Genomic DNA, 18,946 nt, shown 5'->3' on the forward strand with positions numbered 1-18,946 from the left:
TATTGTGTAAACATCCATTATGATCTCCATATGGATAGCACTAGTTTACAATGCCACAAAACCAAATAGAATTCCTTATTTATTTCAACCTTTCCAGCAGTTTATTTATTTGAGTGGTGATAGCTACTCTGTTGTTAAGTGGGATCTTAATGACTTTCCTATTTATTTTCCTATGTATTTTCTATGTGGATAATTATCTCAAATATTTATTTATTAAACACTTACATTTGTACTTCATTCCTGATCAGTGTCTTTCTTTTTCTTTTGGAATTTGAGCAATTTTTACATTCTATATATTTGATTTTTTCCCATTCTAAAGACTCACTTTAGTAAAAAGATTTTTTTTCATTACAGTGGCACACAATTAACTAAAAACAACAGATTGTACACGTATACCACTGGATTTTTTGTTTGTTTTTAAAGCCAGGAAATTATTACAATAAAGATGCTGAACTTCTTTCACTAGATAAACTGAAAGGATAGTATCTCATATTAGCCTAAACTAATCTCAGAATTAACAGTCACAGCCTGGGCTATAAGAGTCTGGGCTAAACAAAACCACTAACAGCAAAAACTGCATTTAAACAGAGCAAAGGGCTTCATAAAAGTTAGAAGAGTGGCACCACCTTCATGGAGCAAATACGGAAATTCACAAGGAGACATTAAGAATCTGAATATCAAGAAGATCAAAGTATAAAAATATATAGAAAGACAATTTTAGAACTCAGAATTTGGAAGGGGGAACAACCACTAGATACCCAAACTCAATGCTGAAGGGAAGAAATGTTTTATCCCAAACCTTAGCTCTATCTGACTCTCCTACACCAAACACACACTCACACACACACACACACACACACACACACACACACTTAGTGAGAGGTTTTAGCCAAAGTACAGGCATTCTGGACTTAGACTCCATTTTGAGGGCCTTTACCCAAAGTATCCAATGTGAAAGCCTTTACTGAAAGTACCCATTGTAAAGACTTTTTCCTGAAAGTCTTACTTGGGAAAACCGTGAAATGTCCCAAAAACATTTCGCCCATAACTCCCCTAGCAATAGCCTTCAACAGAAGACAGGAAGGTACCTAAAGCTACAGATGTTTCTTAAGATAGCATAGTTAACATAGTTTGCTGCTTACTGCTTAGCCTGTACATGCTAGCCAATAATATTGTTACAATATTCACTCACTAAATGTCAACCAATAATGTAACTGCCAAGCTAGGAACACCCTTACCTCAACCCTGTACCCTATAAAAACCCTGTTAACTGAAGGGTTGGGGATCTCATCTCTGACCTGCTGCAATGGTCACGGTTGTGAGTCTAGACTCAAGCTTGCAATAAATGACTCTGGTATACTCTCATGGGAATTTGCTCATTCGTGGTCTTTGGGAATCCCTATCTCAGCACAAGACTAGTGTACACAGAGAACCCTAAGGACAGCTGTATCTGGGACAATGAAGCGTTTGCATCTTCCTTTTAAATAATGAAATGTGAATGTGAGGTTGGCTCCACAGGCGCCCCACACCTGGACAGATGTCAAAGGATGCCTTTGACTGCAGGACAGCCTTGTGTACCCCTGGCATTCTGTGTAAGAATGAAGTTCATGGTTCCCTAAGCAGGGGTGGCCAAGCTGAAATGGTATATGCTTTGCCTGGACGATGGCACCCTGTGAGCCCTGCATGCATGGTGAACCAGATGTGGGAAGCCCGTGAGCATCTCCAAGATGACCTCTCAGAGGTCTGGAGAAGTTAATTCCTATAGTTGGACATGACATGAGGCAGGAGGACAGCAGAAATCCATAAGATGGGAGAGGCACAGGAACAAATGTGCCTCTCCATGGAGACTCATTGGCCATGCTAAGGAAGTTCCCAGCCCCCACGTAGCAGCCACCATGCAGATCCCCAGTGGCCACTTGTCTTTAGGGCAGTCCCTGGTCCTGATCCAGAGCCAGAACTTTCCCAGTGGCCCTGGGCCTGGGAGGGGGTGGATCAGTAACCATCAGCCATTCTTCCTCTGCCCTGCTGCACATAGTCTCCCAGCAGCTGCCCAGTCTGCAGCACACATGCCAGGCCAGCTCCGTTGGGCAGGCTGAGGCAGTGCCATCGATTCCTGGTGCATACTTAAAGGCGATAGTGAGGCCTAGCCCACAGCAGAGCTGGCCCTCACTCACTTCAAGGGTCTCCAGAGACTCATGACTACCACTGGCACAGCACTGCTGCCCTCCCCACCCTCTAGAGTTTACCTACAAGTTCCTGCCTTTTTTCTTGAAATTCCTCAGCCATTGGTTTTCTCATTTCTCATTGCCTTTTTGGGTTGGATTTGAGACTCCTTCCTTTCCTCAGCAGGCTCGAGGGGCCACACTCCCCAACTCACAGACACTCCCCAGGACCCAGCTACCTTTGGGACTGGTGCTTCCTGATCCACTTTACTACTGCCTCCTTCCTCCCTTCACTAGCCTCTGCCAGGGTCTCCCGTACTGTCCTTACTACCCCCAGCCCCTACCCCAGCTCGGCTTCCCCCTTGCCCTCCCCTCCTCTCAACACAGCTCGCAGCGCCAACCCAGCATTACCACTGTTCTGGGGAAGACAACTGTGATCCTGGCCCAGCAGAATCAAAGGTGCCACAGTGTGCAGCCAGCTGAGAACTGGAGGCAGCATAGGTAGCTGATCAGTGTCTTTCACTTCAGTTACACAAGTATTAATTGTAGTAATTTAGTATTTAATTTTGGATTTTATAACTTCTTACTAAGCTTTTGAAGAATTGCTGGTAGAAATATAGTCCCAAGTTCGGATTTTCTCTTGTTTAATACTTTCGAGATTCAGAGATATTCATTCCAATAGTAGAATGTTATTCAGAAAATAATTGCTTATGCATCTGTTATCAATTATTTATAAGACTTGAAACTTTTAAAGTTTCAGATATTACAGGAAGACCTTTGATTCATGTTGAATGGAAGTGAGTAGGTTGAGCTGATGCATACATTCGTGTGTGTGTGTGTGTGTGTGTGTGTGTGTGTAGAGGGGTGTATGTGTATCATTGAAATCAAGGGTAAGGATGTTGAGCCCTGGTCTGAACTTGTTTCCTTTTTCCGATATATACATTATGGTGTTTCTTTGTTGGTGGTATGTTCTGATGTGCTTGCCTTTGCCTGATGTGCACATCCCAGCTCAATTTTTTAAATAAAGCTTCTTATTTATTATTGAGCACAGATATTGCTTTGTCTTCAGTCTGCCATCTAGGATCTTCTTTTCCTCTTCAAAAATTAACATTCAATATAAATTTTACCTCCTGACTGATTTTCCCTTTAATTTGCATTTTGAAATAAGCATTATAAGACCTTTGATCTCTGTATTCATGAAGAAAAATCATTTTGAATTCTCTGTTTAATGTAATAACACCTGGACAGATTTGTTAGCACCACGATCTTAAAATTACTTTTGTAGTTTTAGTTTAAAATATCTCCTCCATGTTTATAGCATGGGGAGACAAACAATTCCTAGTAACAATGATAACACTTGTATTCATTAAAATATCAGATAATTCATAATTTTGAATATCTCTGGTGGCAAATGAATACATTTGCTCAATAGGTTTGCTTGATAGACCCGTGCACAAAAATACCAGCCCTAGGGGCTGAGAAGGAGGATCAGTGGTAGACAGTTTATCTTGAATGCACGAGACACTAGGATTTTTTCCACAGCACCACCTAGACAGAAAAAGCTAGATGCGATACTATGCTCAAGTAGTAGAGCATTTGTCTTGAGCTGAAGAGCTGAAGGACAGCGACCAGGCCCAGAGATCACCATCACCAACAAATTGAATAAATAAATGAAACTCATACTCAAGTATATTAATTTCAAAGGTTGGTTACCATTTTAATTAGGGGCAAGGTACCAAGATACAGCAGACCTCTGAAGCAAAGCTTTATGAAGGATTTTAACACTTGACAAATACTAAAAACAGAAAGAAAAACATTAGCTCTGCCAACAACATATAGAATTGCCACTCATAGAGAAACTGGCACTAAGAATGAAATACTTTTTATAACATTTCTTAAGAGATTATGGCTTTATATCATATAAATTGACCTTCAAAAACTCCATTGGTGGGCCTGAGTCTTAAGGGCACCTAGAAAAATTGGAGGAGAGAATCACCAACCCGGATTTTTAAAATTGTTATTGTTATGGTAGTGTATATATGAATAACCATATTGTAAATCAGGCAATGAGTTCATTTCTTGTTTGGCAATCCCATCCCTCCTGTCCCTGTCTACAGTGGTATAGCTCATTGTGAACACAATATCTACAGAGTACAAGTGCTTCATTTGTTTCTCTGTTCTCCTTGAATATTTCTGTCTCCCTCAATGCCAATAAATAGATAAACAAGAACAGAAAAATCCCTCTTGTTTCCAATTCCTGGAATACATTTCAATATAAATATCAGTAGTTTTATGAGAGTATCAGGCTCTGTACACACATCCCAAACACGTATACTTCCTGCACCCCGTCATACCGCCCAACCAATTCTAAGGTCCACAAAGTAATACTTTTCACTTTCCACACAGGAAAAAGCTGAGATTCAGAAAGTTTAAGTAACTTACTGGAAACACTGGGCTGAGCATAGTGACTCAATCTTATACCTTTCCTACTCCAGAGAGTAAGATCTGAAGATCATAGTTTGAAACCAACCCAGGTTGACATATCCATTACATGATTATCCACAGTTAAGCAGAAGAAACCGAGAATTGTGTGTTTCAAGTGGTAGAGCAAGAACGCCAACACACTTGAATGGGAAACCTAAAGAATAGTGTCAATATGATGATTTTTAAGAATCAATGCTGTCCTATACATAATCTCAGACACCACACACACACACACCCATGCACACACACACACACACACACACACACACACACACCAATCACACACCTTAAAACAGATGCTAGTACAGAAATCCAATTTTTTTTTATTTTATGTTTTATTTTTTAGCTTTAGTGAGGTTTGATTTGATAGTTTCTACTGATGAGCCACAACTTAGAACTTTGTTATAATTATACCCATGTCTGTATTCAGAGAAACATTCTCTTAGTTTAGTCTTCTTACTTTTCCAGCAATGATAAGTTTTCTCTTCTTGGTCCACTTTCTTCTTTTGGATCTCAATCTCTTAGACATTTCTGTCTTGCATGGTATGTAAGTTCATTGATCCAGTAGATCTCAGCCGTCCTAATAACCTGGACAGAACCTGCCTTGGGAAAAGTGTTCTAAGCTCACCATTCAGTGGAGGTTGATGGTACTCACCCATAAATACTTTGCCTACAGAATTGGGAACTTGTTAGGTCCAGGAATTCAGGAGAAGAACTTACTGTGTGCTATTTAATATTTTTTGATTTAATGGCAGCTTCCAACTATTGTCTACTTTAAGCATTGTGTGAAGGGAAAGAGAGACAGAAGCACTGTACTAACTGTTGCTCTCAAAACATAGAAGGAGGGTAAGAAGTTCTGAAGGAACCATAGAGCCTAGAAACTTATTTCTTAGAAACTCAAACTGCCTTTTATCTTACATTCAAAATAGAAAGTCAGAGACTGCAGTTACTTTTAAGCTCCATTTATATTCCTGAGCATGGGGCTCCCTTCCCCTTTGCTCTTCGGACCATGTATTTCAGGGGCAGGTGGGAAGATGTAACAGGAACACCAAAGAGTTTGGGCCTGGGATTAAAACCTCCTTTTTGTGATCATAAACATTCCACAACTTCCGGAATTGGATCTGAGGGGCAGAGAAAATAAGGTTAGGCATTCAGAAACTTATAATTACTTCCAAGTTTGCTATCTAAACTCATCCCTTCCAACCCCTCAGAATCCTATTTCCCAACTGTGTAGACACCCTTACACTCTGTTCTCCTGGAACATTTGAGTGTGGGGTATCTTCTGCTTCTTATGTGTACTGCTTTATAAATGTAGATTTTCTCCTAGCCTCAAAATGATTTCATTGATTGGGGCGTTGTACAATATGCTAAACAGAGAGTTACCTGGAAGGAAGGTCCTAGAAGGCAAAACGTCTACTAGGACAATGAAAACCCATGGTTTGGCATCCTTAATGTTTTATCTTGTGCACTGAACTAACAGGAGAAAATGACACACTAAGAAATTTGCCAATTATGCCAAATAAAGAGATATGGTGAAGGTCAGAGAAAGGACATTGATTTCATCGTAGTAATGAAAATACAAAACCTTAGAACACCTTCAGAATTCTAATCCATACTCGCCTATTTTTTATTAACCCATATCATTAGGTCTGAGTTGTATGTAGGAATCCTCAGGGCTTTAAGAACAGGAAGATCTCAGGGAGAGCTTGATATTGGTCTGCCACTTGGGGCATAAATTAACTAGTTTGATGAATGCCCTTAGTTATATCCTACAAATATGTTCATTTATCCTACTATACTTGATAAGTATCCCCTTACTAAATTATCTTTGGTTGGATCACTTGGTGACATAACAACTGTCTGGTAGCTCCATTGTAACTTCACTTTATTCTGCTGAACCAGAAATGGAGAAGTAGAGACTGACCACAACACATTTGCATCTTTCTCAATGAGCAGTGAATGGCAGGGGAGTATTTAAGATGTTTCCCATGTTCTCAGTTAGCTAGTACCAGCTTGGATTCCAACTCAAATCTTGATAAACAGATACAGAAGTTACATGTAGCCTATTATGCCAGATTCACAGCTAGAGAGATAGATGAGAAATTGGAAGGGCTTGGTGTGAAAGCCACAGGTTGATATGAAGCAGAATTCAAAGGATGTGGAAATGAAGTAAGCTACCTGGAGGGAAAAGGAGAGGCAGTTGAAGGTGATGAGCACCTAGATACAGAAGAAAGAGTAAGTTTGAGGCCACCTGGACATGAGAGTAACCCATCTGAGGTACAACAGTCTGGCTGTCCAGAGCCACAGAGAGAAGTAGGAAGAACATTAGCAAGTGCTCTTGCCCTTCTCTAGAGAGCTCCCAGAATACCAGGGTAAGAATTGGCAGCTTCCCAGAGCACTGCTGCTGAGCACATCTCAGATCTCTTGCTACCATGATAATTGGCATTGGAGAGGAGCAGAAAGAGTTGTATGAGGTGATTGCAGCTCACCATATAGACCCTGTTCTGCAACATTGTGGAGTGGGGTCTCTCAGGATGCTTAGGGCAAAGATCCTATACTGGTGTCAAACAATGCAAGCTACTTGGAGTAGACATTTATAGATGGCATGTGCCTGAACACGACAAGCTGATAATGAGCTGCTAGAAGTAGTTTCCCTAAAGATTTAACAGCTAAAACTGGACAGGCAACCCCAGAGCTCGGCACCACATCAGGCCACCATACCAATTGCTTCTACCATAGTACTGCCTACCCAGTTTGCAAACTCATGTCCTGGTTACCTTGATTCTGCCCCACAACCCCTCACAATTTTTACTCTTTCACTTTGTTTATTCTTCCTTGTCCCTGTTAAACAGTTCTGGATGCCTGTATTAGCTACCCCAACCCGTGCAAAACTGTTGCTGCTAACCAATTTCCTGACACTGTAACTCAGCAATTACAGTAACAGTTACCCTTTACCTGGTATCCTAATCTCTACTACTCTTTTCTTATACACATAATTCCTAACACCATGGTTCCAGCCACCTGAACCCTGACACCCCTCTCTTTGATACCCCATTTCCAAACAAACCAAAGCAAGAGTGGGCACAGACAGTCGACTCAGGTACTCCTCTTGCATGCACATTGGGACAAGTTATTCCTCAGGTATTTAACACGAGGGACTAACTGGTGGTGGAAAGGAAACAGGTTACTCAAAGGTGACTAAAATCCAAGGACATGACTTATAACTTATGGGTAGGAAAAGAAGGCTCTGCACTGAAAGTTAATGAGAAAAAATTTTACAAAATGTTGGGGATGATGCAAAAGGTTTAGCTTAGCCTCTTATACTAGTGGTCTGAATTATTTTATAACTTAGAAATGTAACTACTTTGCATTTTAAAATTTATATGAATATGCACATTTATGTGGTACTTATATTAATTGATTGAATAGTTGCATAGGATCATGTTAATGATGTTCAATAGTTTATGCTATATGATATGCTTATGAGTCTGGCTTTGGCAATATGAATTGTGCTCTCTAACAACAAATGGAATTTAATTGTCAAATACTACAAGATTACGGATGCTAATACCAAAATGAAAGCTGGATCAAGAAAACTGAAATAAAGTTACAAGGTTGAAGGGAGGGGGTCAGTGGTAAGGACTATGATAAAAGAAAAATTCTTCACTATGGAATCTTGGAAGAATAGAATGTGTTTTATTGAATTACTAGTTTTTAAAACATTCTTAGAAAGCCAAACATTGCTTTTTATTCTTGCTATTTGGAACATGTTTTTTTAAATTTTTATTTATTTTTTATTGTGAAAATAATTTACAGAGGGGTTACAATTACATGGGCAAGATAATGAGTACATTACTTATCAAGCATTGTAACCTCCTCCTTTGTTTCCCCTTTAATGAATGGTTTACCAAAAAAATTATCAAAACGACTTTGAAAATTCAAAGATATGAATTATCAGATTTATATTCAAAGATGCCTGAAGATGCAGAAAGGCTGTATTCCTTTTCTATTAAATTAATGGAATAAGCTTCCTTTTGATTGGTTGGACAGTCCATGACACTTGTTCCAAAACAAGAAAAGATACTGGAGAGGAAAAAAAAAGAGGAGTAATTCCAGGAAGATGGCGTAGGAGAAGCTGGAGGCCAAGCAAGCTCTCGCATAGAAAGCAGATTTAGTGTTCCAGTGAACAGTCCTAGGCCAGAGAATTACACCAAGTGTGCCATCACAGTACAGAGAGTTTGGCCAAAGAGGGAAAACCCAGGCAAGGAGACAGATCTGAGCATTTGCCAGTAGCAGTTGCTGTCGCGGTGGTGGTGGCAGTGGTAGCTACAGTCACCAAACCTACATCACAGAGATTACTACACAACAGTGCCAGATATACCGAGCAAGCACATTCTACTCAACACCAGCAAGAACTGACAAGGAGCAGATATCTTCATCCTGCAGATTGCAGACCAGAGACCACCCAGGAACCAACACTGTGGAATGAGTAGAACCCTGACATGGTCACTCCTTCTCAGGGTGCAGAAGAGGGAAGACCACCCCTCCCACCCCCCTCCACGTCCAGAGATCTCCATCTTTGATACTAACAAAGTCCCGGCTGAGCAGGTAGCTCCAACCCAAGCCTAGGGAGAAAACAAAAGAGTCTTTTAGCAAGGCACAGGAACCTGCCCAGACCTGTCAGACTCAACTCCATCCATAGAAAAATCACTCAACCCAGGCAAAGAAAACTCCACCCCCAAGGAGTAGCTTTCTTCACTGGATAAACAGAGCCACAGGCTGCCCCTCCATACAGCAGCCTAGAAAATCAATTGAAATTCAGTAAACATAAACCCTGACAATGGCTCCAGGCTGGGCTTTGTGAATGTCTCAGAAGCTAGCCCCTCAGGGAAAAGCAACTGTTTGCTGAAAGGCCTACCCAGAACCTAGCCTCATCACAGCATCTCCAAACTAGAGGAACCAGTCATCTCCCTCTTTTGTGACACTCAAAACAGATCTCCCTCCTACTGAAATAGCCTGGGAGGAGGATCACAAAATCCTTGGTAAAGCAGAGCATTTTTCTGCCTGCCCGCACTAACTTAAGAAACCCATCAAGCCACAGGAAAACCAAACACCACAAGCAGTCCAGAGACTCCACCAAGAGACTGGTTACAGACACAAGGGAGATACAGGATCTTTCCATTCGCCTCCCCGCCCACTCCAAAAAAAATCAAAGATCCCTTTATTGTACCTTTATTTAATTTTTAATTTAAAAAAATTGTTTCCTATTAATTTTTTCATCTTATAATTTTTATTTTAGGTGTATATGCATGTTTGTGTTCTTCTTTAATATTTATTTTATCACTACTGAACTTTTGGGCCTTTTCCTTTCTTTTTCATTCTTTTCACTTTTTCTTCTCTTTCATTCTTTTTTTTTGGGGGGTCACTTAATTGCTGTTCTGCTTATCCTCAGATATACCCGTCATCAATAATTAGACCTTATCCCACATTGTGTACACACTTAATTCAGAAATTCATTACTTAAATAAAAACTCTTAGGCTTAAATTCCTTAACAGTATTATATCTTTATACTTAAATAATATTTTAAGTATTTTTATATTTTAGTATTTCATATCTCCTTTCGACTCCCCTCCTCTCATCCTATCCCCATTCTTCTCTCAATATTACTTCTTTAAACTTGCATAATTTTTGTGTTTCACTTATTAAGTTTAAATTTTTGTTTTTCCATTTATTCTTGTCTCTTTTTTTGCCCTTCTCTTTCTCCTATCATTCTGTCCAATCCATTTCCCTCTTTGAGATTAGGATTTGGTTAATTTCACTCTCCTTTTACCTTTCCACATCTCTCTAATCCTATTTTTCCACACATTTCACCCTAAATCGTGTCATTTCTGGTTAGCCAAATTCTATTTTGCTGTTCTAAGCCCATTAATGCATAGGTGTTTGAGGTTGAATAGATTGTATCTGTTGAATTAGATTGCATCTGTAGACTTTTGACTATGCAACTACAGGACTTTGGTTGATGCTTGCCTTAAAATAGTGTTCTAGCACAAAACTTGTGTTACTTTCATACCAAATAGAGGTATACATGCAATCCATTAAAAGACAACTGAAAAAAATCAGGGAGATGGGAAAGGGAATGGTGAATAGAGCCAACAGAAGGAATGGGAGTCCAAGGAAACCATAACCAATCAACTAAGTGATTTGAGAATAAACACTGAATACCAAATTAAGGAAGTACAGCAGTTCAAAAATCAAGATCTAAAAAAAGCTCCAACAAAGAATTTGAAGCCATCAAAGCCAACCAACTAGAAGAAAAACAAAGTAGAAAGTCTTTATAGTAGGTTAGACCATGCAGAAGATTGAAACTCAGGAATTAGAGACAGCCTATATATTATAGAGAAAGAACATACATCTATCCAAGACAAATCTAAGAACTATGATAGATTAATTCAACATTTGGGAGACACTACCAGAAGGCGTAATCTGAGGATAATGGGTGTAAAGGAGCACTTAGAAACAGAAGTTAATGGTCTAGGAAATTTGTTTCACAGGTTCCAGCAGATTACTTCCCAAACATGCAAAAAGTTAGGCCTATGCAGATACAAGAAGCTTTTAGAACCCCATATAGACCAGACCAGAACAGGACATCACACCGGCACATTTTAATCCTCACAGCATCAATTCAAAACTAGGAAAAGATCCTTAAAGTTGTCAAGGAGAAAAGACCAATCACCTATAATGGTAACCAATTAGAATCGCATCAGAATTCTCAGCAGAGAGAATTAAAGCAAGAACAGCCTGGAATGACATACACCAAGCCCTAAAGACAAAAAACTCTCAACCAAGAATACTGTACCTTGCTATACTCTTTCATAACCAAAGGTCAAATAAAAAACTTCCTCACCAATGAAAAACTGAAACAATATATTTCCACCAAACCAGCCCTACAAAAGATACCTAAAGCTGTCCTACACAGAGAAAACCAACAAGACAAGAATAAAGGTCAAGAAAGCACACCCAAACTGAGAATCCGAGAACCATAGGAAGAACCTAGTTGGCACAGCCCCCAAGAAGGTGCATAAAATGGCAGGAACTCCCAAACACCTCTCAGTCCTATCTTCCTACTAACAGACTTAATTTTCCAATTAAGCAACATAGCTTGTCTAGGTGAAGTAAAAAGCAAGATCCTTCTATCTGCTGCCTTCACATTTTGAAAGCGAAAGGCTAGAACAAAATCTACCAAGCAAACAGCAGCCATAAACAGGCAGGAGTTGCAATCTCAATATCAGATAAAATAGATTTCAAATTAAAGTTAGTGAGAAGAGATAAAGAAGGTCGCTACATACTAATTAAGGGATCTCTCCTTCAGGATGATATTACAAATATAAATCATTATTTGCCAAACAACGGAGCACCTAAATTTTTCCAAGAAACATTACTTTCTCTTAAATCTCACAAAGATCCAAAGATATTAATTTTGGGGGACTTTAACCAATATCCTCACTAGATAGATCAACTTGGCAAAAACTCAACAGAGAAACCACAGCTATAAACAACTCCATAGACCACCTAGATTTGAGAGACATCTACCAGATATTTCACCCAGCAGCATCAGAATACACGTTTTTCTCAGCAGCACATGGAACTTGTTCAAAAATAGACCACATTTTAGGTCACAAAGCACACTTATCCAAATTCAAAAGCACTGAAGTTATAGCTTGCATTCTCTCAGACCATAAGAATAAAGTAGAACTCAACATAAAACCACCAAAGTAAGTCCTGTAACACATGTTGTCTGAACAACAAACTATTGAATCACCAGTGGCTCATGGATGAGATCAGAAACGAAATTCAAATGTTCATAATATTCAACAAAAATGAATGTACAAATTACCAGCTCCTCTGGGACACAGGAAAGGCAGTACTCAAAGGCAAGTGTATAGCTCTAAGTTCCTATATCAAAAAATGGGAGAGATATGAAATCAATAATCTAATGAGACATGTGAGTCTCCCTAACAAGAGCAGCAGGATAAACCCCAACCCAGTAGATGGAAAGAAATAATTAAAATTAAATGAATTAGAATCCATAAAAAAAGAATCAACAAAACATAGTTGGTTCTTCAAAAAAATAATAAATCGACAGACCCTTAGCAAATCTTATTAGAAAAAGAAGAGAAGTGCTGGGAAGGTGGCTCAATGGTAGAGGGCTTGCCTTGCATGCATGAGGCCCTGGCTTCGATTCCTCAGTAGCACATAAGCAAAAAGACAAAAGCCGGAAGTGGCTCTGTGGTTCAAGTGGTAGAGAACTAGCCTTGAGCTGAAGAGCTGAGGGACAGTGCCTAATTTACTATTAGAATGCCTAGATACAGAAATAAGATAAGATGGAAATATAAAAGGGATTCAAATAGGGAAAGAAGTAAAACTCTAGCTCTTTGCAGATGACGTGATCATCTATATAAAGAATCCCAAAGACTCCACTCCCAAATTACTCAAGCTGAGTCAAAACTTTGACAAAGTAGAAGGTTATAAAATTAACCCTCAAAAATCAACGGATTTTCTGTATGCCAACAATGAGAAAAGCATGGCTGAAATCAGGAAATCAACACCATTCCTAATAGCTCCACAAAAAATAAAATACCTAGGACTTAACGTAACCCAAAAAGTGAAGGACCTCTCTGATGAAAACTTTAAAAACCTGAAAAAGGAAATCAAAATAGACCTTAGAAAGTGGCAAAAACTCCCATAATCCTGGATTGGAAGGGTCAATGCGGTGAAAATGGCAATAATTCCCCAGGCTATCTACAAATTCAATGCAATACTTATCAATATTCCAACCTCATTCTTTAAGGAAACAGAAGAGGCAATCCAAAAATTCATATAGCAAAAACGTTCCTCAACGGAAAGAACACTGCTGGAGGAATAACAATACCAAATTTCAAACTCTACTATAAAGCCATAGTAATCAAAACAGCTTGGTATTGTCATATGAACAGACCTCAGGACCAATGGAATAGAATTGAAAATCCAGAAATGGACCTACAGACCTATAGCTAACTTATCTTCGATAAGGGAGCGAAAAAAATAGAATGGAAGAAAGACAGCCTCTTCAGTAAATGGTGTTGCCAAAATAGGTTAACTACTTGTAGAAAACTAAAGCTAGATCCTTATATATCACCCTGCACCAGAATCAACTCTAAATGAATCAAAGACCTGGGAGTCAAAGCAGTCACTCTGAAAACATTAAACAATGGAATAGGAGAAACCCTAGGTCTCCTTTGCACAGGCTGAAATTTTCTTAATAGAGACCCAAAAGCACAGCAACCCAAAGAATGGTTGGAAAAATGGGATTTCATTAAATTGCAGAGCCGCTGCATGGCAAAGGACATAGCTAGCAAGATCAATATAAAACCCACAGATTGGGAGAAGATCCTCCCTAGCCATAAAACGGACAAGGATGTCATATCTAACATATACCTGGAACTCAAAAAATTAAATCCCCAAGATCAAATCCTCAAAGAAACAACTGACCAGAAAATAAGTGGGTTAAAGAATTACAGAGAAACTTCTCTGAAGAGGAAAGGAGGATGGCCAATAGACACATGAAGAAATGTTCAACCTCTCTAGGCATAAAAGAAATGCAAATCAAAACAACATTGCGATACCACTTCACCCAAGTTAGAATAGCTATAATCAAGCACTCTAATAACAGATGCTGGAGAGTATGTGGCCATAAGGGAACTTTACTCCATTGTTAATGGGTATGTAAACATGTTCAACAACTTTGGAAAGTAATGTGGAGGTTCCTCAGTAGATTCCACATAGAGCTCCCCTATGACCCAGAAATCCCATTTTTGGGCATTTACCCAAATGGACACAAACAAGACCATAGTAAAGCTACGAGCACAACTATGTTTATTGCAGCCTTGTTTACCATAGCTAAGATATGGAATCAACCCAGGTGCCCCTCAGTAGATGAATGGATCAAGAAATTTTTGTGGTATATATGCACAATAGAATTCTATGCCTCCATCAGAAAAAATGACATTGCTTCATTTGTTAGGAAATGGAAAGACTTAGAAATATATATTAAGTGACGTAAGCCAAGCTCAATGAAACATAGGTCCCACAGTTTCCCTTATTTGGAATAACCAGTATACGTCTGAGACAAGCAGAAAAGGTCGGAAAAGTTGATGTTAGTTGAAATGAACCCGAAGATATGTATTCAAACGTTTTTTTCTTTCTTTCTTGAGATTGTTTCTAACATATTTATAATATGATTTCTTTGTTGCTTTGAATGTCCCTCCACCATTGTAAACCCCCCCCCCCTTTCACTGTATTTGATGTTGGTTTACTTTGTGGAGGGGATGGGAAAAAATAAATCCTTTAAATAAGGATACTGGTGGACCCATTGCAGCAATGAGATGTACAAGTCGTTATATAGAAAACAAACTTAACAACTTTGGCCAGCAAGAGTGGGGGGCGGGCAAGTGGGTGTGCGGAGAGTGTGGGGGATGAGAACAGATGGGAAAGGGAAAAAAAAACAAAGAGGCTACAATGCTTGATGAGAAATGTACTCATTATCTTGCCCATGTAATTGTTACAATTCTGTACATTATTTCCACAATAAAATGATTCATAAAAAGATAAGTATATAAATAGGAAGGAGACTCAAGCCTGCTAAAATTAGCATATTTCCCATTTGGAATTTAATGGGATTTTTCTATGGAATTTTCATATTAACATAATAATTTCAAAATGGATGTGCTACAGAATAGATTCTAAGTCTAATATTTAATGCTATTGGATTACTTGAAGACAAAGTTTCATAGAAAAATTTAAATTTCAGATAAACTGTAATATTCCAATTAACATGTAGAAGAAATAGAATTTAAATATTCACCATTCAAAGCAAACCCTGGCAGGAATGTCTGAAAGACACTTATCTGAAAACAGGAATTGGCACTGTGGCTCAAGTGGTACAGGGCTCCCCTTGAGCTGAAGAACTCAAGATATGTTTGCACCCAGGTCCTGACATTAGACCCTATGTCTGAGAAAAATAAAATAAAATTTAAAGAATTAAAGCATTAGGGCTGGGAAGGAGACTCAATGGTAGAGTGTTGTGTTGTCTGCATGAGGACCTGAGTTCAATTTCTCAGCATCACATAAGCAGAAAGAAATGGATGTGGCTCTGTGGCTAAAGTTGTAGAGCACTAGGCTTGAACTGAGGAGCTCATCAGGGACAGCGCCCAGACCCAGAGTTCAGGCCCTCCCATCACCACCACCAACAACAACAAATTAAATAACAAACAACCTGAAGATGTTGTCCAGAATAATGAGTGCGGCATTAACCGTTTACATAACTTAGTGACTTGAAACCTAGTTTACCAGGGGACGTGGTGGGCAATCTGTGTGTTTGCCAAAACCTGCAAAATTATTTTGTACGTTCCAAAGGAGGGAGATTGGAAGGAATGGGGGGAGGTGGGGAGGTGTTTGGTGAATTTGCCTTTTGGTTCAGTGGTTGTTTTCTGGAGTCAAATTCAGAGAAATTTTGCTTGCAATCCTAGTTGCATGGGGAGTGAAGAAGCCATGTCCTGGAAGGGGTTTTGTCCTGTCCTTGGCCTGGTTTCAACCACCACTGGATAATAGAAGTCCCACTTCAGGACCAAGATGCCTTGAAGATTACTGATCCATTAGGCAGTTGTACCTAACCACCGTCAGAAAAGGCAAAAAATGCAATGCCGAGGGCAACACTGGAAATCTACACAAGGCAGAGGTTTTTTTTTTTAATATTTTTATTGTAAAAATTCTATGCAGAGTGGTTACAGTTACATGAGAAGGGTAATGAGTACATTTCCTATTGATCATTGTTACCTCCTCCTTTGTTTTTCCCCCACTACCCTTTCCCTCCCCACCTCTCCAAATCTTCCCTCCTTGGCCCATGCCAGACATTAGAAAATCATTTTCGACACAGTGTCCTGTACATCTCATCATCACAGTGGGTCAATCTGCATCCCCATTTAAGCATTCTGCTATAACCTCTCCACTCCCCCAATTACAAAAATGTATATAAAAGATGCAGAACACTGGAATCAAATAAAATAAACCAGGGATTATACCAGGGATTATACTTACGAAAAATCACATAGTGCATTATAAGTATATTAAAAACAAAAGCAAGCAAGAAAACAAACTACTTGTGTCTCTGACTTGTGGTACATTTCATTTAATATCATCTTATATGGTCATATGTGCATAGCCTTTAATCTTCTCTGCTAGTCCTGGACATGTACTACTCCTTGCAAACAAGGGAAAACATGGGACCTAGGTTTTTAAAACTTATTTATATCTCCCAATTCTGTTTATCTCAATGAAAGAAAATGTTAGAAAGTAGAAATTATATCTGCCAACTATTGCTTGCAGTACCACGAAGGGGAGTGGCACTTCCTAATGGGAGTCCTGGGATGAAATCCACACCAGCCCATGTAGACCCATCAAAGGTCTGTGTGGTGACATTGAAGGGGGTTCAGGAAACCTTGCTGCTGCAGCATGTGCAGCACTTGTTGCGGTGGGCTGTAGCCAACAAGGCTCCATCAGTGACCAAACCAATTAACCCAGATTCCGGTGCCAAAGCCAGGAGGGAAGGCAAGGTAGACCCTAACTCATGCCTTCTATCTGTGCAGCCTACACTGCCAAGGCCAGACCCATTTCCCTGCTTTTGAGCCCAGTGAGGTTAGGAGGTGAGCTCATTGCCTCCAAACGGAGCATCCCCAGAATTGCACTGAGAGCTGGGCCCATGTGGACTAGAAGGACAATGGAGGAGGCTACACAGCAAAGCCAAAGGGGTTTCGGGTCCCCGGTCCTGCAGCTGGTGCACTGCAATACAGGCTCCTCTATCACTGATGGGCATATGAAGGGATTGCCTTGTATCTGAGTCCACAGGGACCATAAAATGGATGTCCACAGAGTTGCTGAAGGGGCTCCAGGTTGCTGAGCTGCTGCAGCTGTCACCAGCCAGCTGGCAGAGTGGCCAGCACATGGCTACAATTCCCAGACTGCCTTAAAGACTGAGTAGGTGAACCAAGGCTGGGCTGCCTGGCCCCAAATGGGCGGACTGCATGTGCAGCCTTCCTTTTCCCATGGACTGTGCAGTGAACAAACATGGTGTCCCTCTACCCCACACCCATGGGTGCTGGCAGTGACCCCAGAACAGAGTCTCCCTGGGATGGCCCACATACTTAGGACCACTGCACACAAGTACCAGCACAGCAGGAAGAGGAGAGGACAGCAGTGGTCTCAACTCCATCCCCATGCCTGCCAGCTCCTGGGTGAAATGGAGCAACAGAGACAAGGAAGTTAGATGGGCAAGGTGGGTGGGTCTCATCTGCCAACACTGGAAAGCATGCAAATACATCCACTCACTGCACATCCACCGCATGAGAAAGGGCACCATTTCTTAGGGATCGCCCATTTCTTAGGAGGCACCCACACCCACAGGAACTACAGAAATGGAGCTTCACGAGGTGACGTGAAAAATGCTCCAAGGCACAGCATTGCTGCAGCATTGAATAACTGGCAAAAAAAAAGAAATAAAAAGGAAAGACATCCACTAAAACTTTTCATCAATGATAAGCTATTATAATTTAAAAAGAGTTTTACTTTCGTCTTGTCCTATATTTCTGCATGGGGGCCCTCTGAATTATCCAGAAATCTCCAGAATTTCTTCATGCACAGTAATATAAGTAAATATAGCTTCTATTATTTTTTTAATTAAGTGCGGCTGCATTTAGTTCTTTCCAATGTTTGATTCATGAAAAAGAAATCCTGAAGTATAACTGTAAAACATCAAACTCAGGATTTCTTCTGAACTCCTCACTGAAGAAAGAGAATAAAATAACCGAGCAACAGGTATCAGCCATATTGTCACTGGGCTAGCTCTCTCTCTGATTAGAAAATATTCCTGCAGATTACTTATATAAAATGTTTTCCTGCCTGGTCTGGCTTTGAATTGCATCCTCAGAAATCAGCTTCCTGAGTAGCTAGGATAATGTGCGTGAGCCACCAGTTTAATCCATTTCTTTACTCTTTCCTCAATCCACTTTAACATGAAACCTAGAGGTTAAAGGACAAGATGGCGGAGGAGAAGCTGGAAGCTGAACAAGCTCTCGCATAGAAAGCAGTTTTAGAGTTCCAGTGAACAGTCCTAAGCCAGAGAAACACACCAAGTGTGCCATCACAGGACAGAGAGTTAGACAAGTGAGAGAAAGCCAAGGAAAGAATACACATCTGAGCACCAGCCAGC

This window comes from Dipodomys ordii, unplaced genomic scaffold (assembly GCF_000151885.1).
Source record: "Dipodomys ordii isolate 6190 unplaced genomic scaffold, Dord_2.0 Scaffold239, whole genome shotgun sequence".
In the NCBI taxonomy this organism is placed as follows: domain Eukaryota; kingdom Metazoa; phylum Chordata; class Mammalia; order Rodentia; family Heteromyidae; genus Dipodomys; species Dipodomys ordii.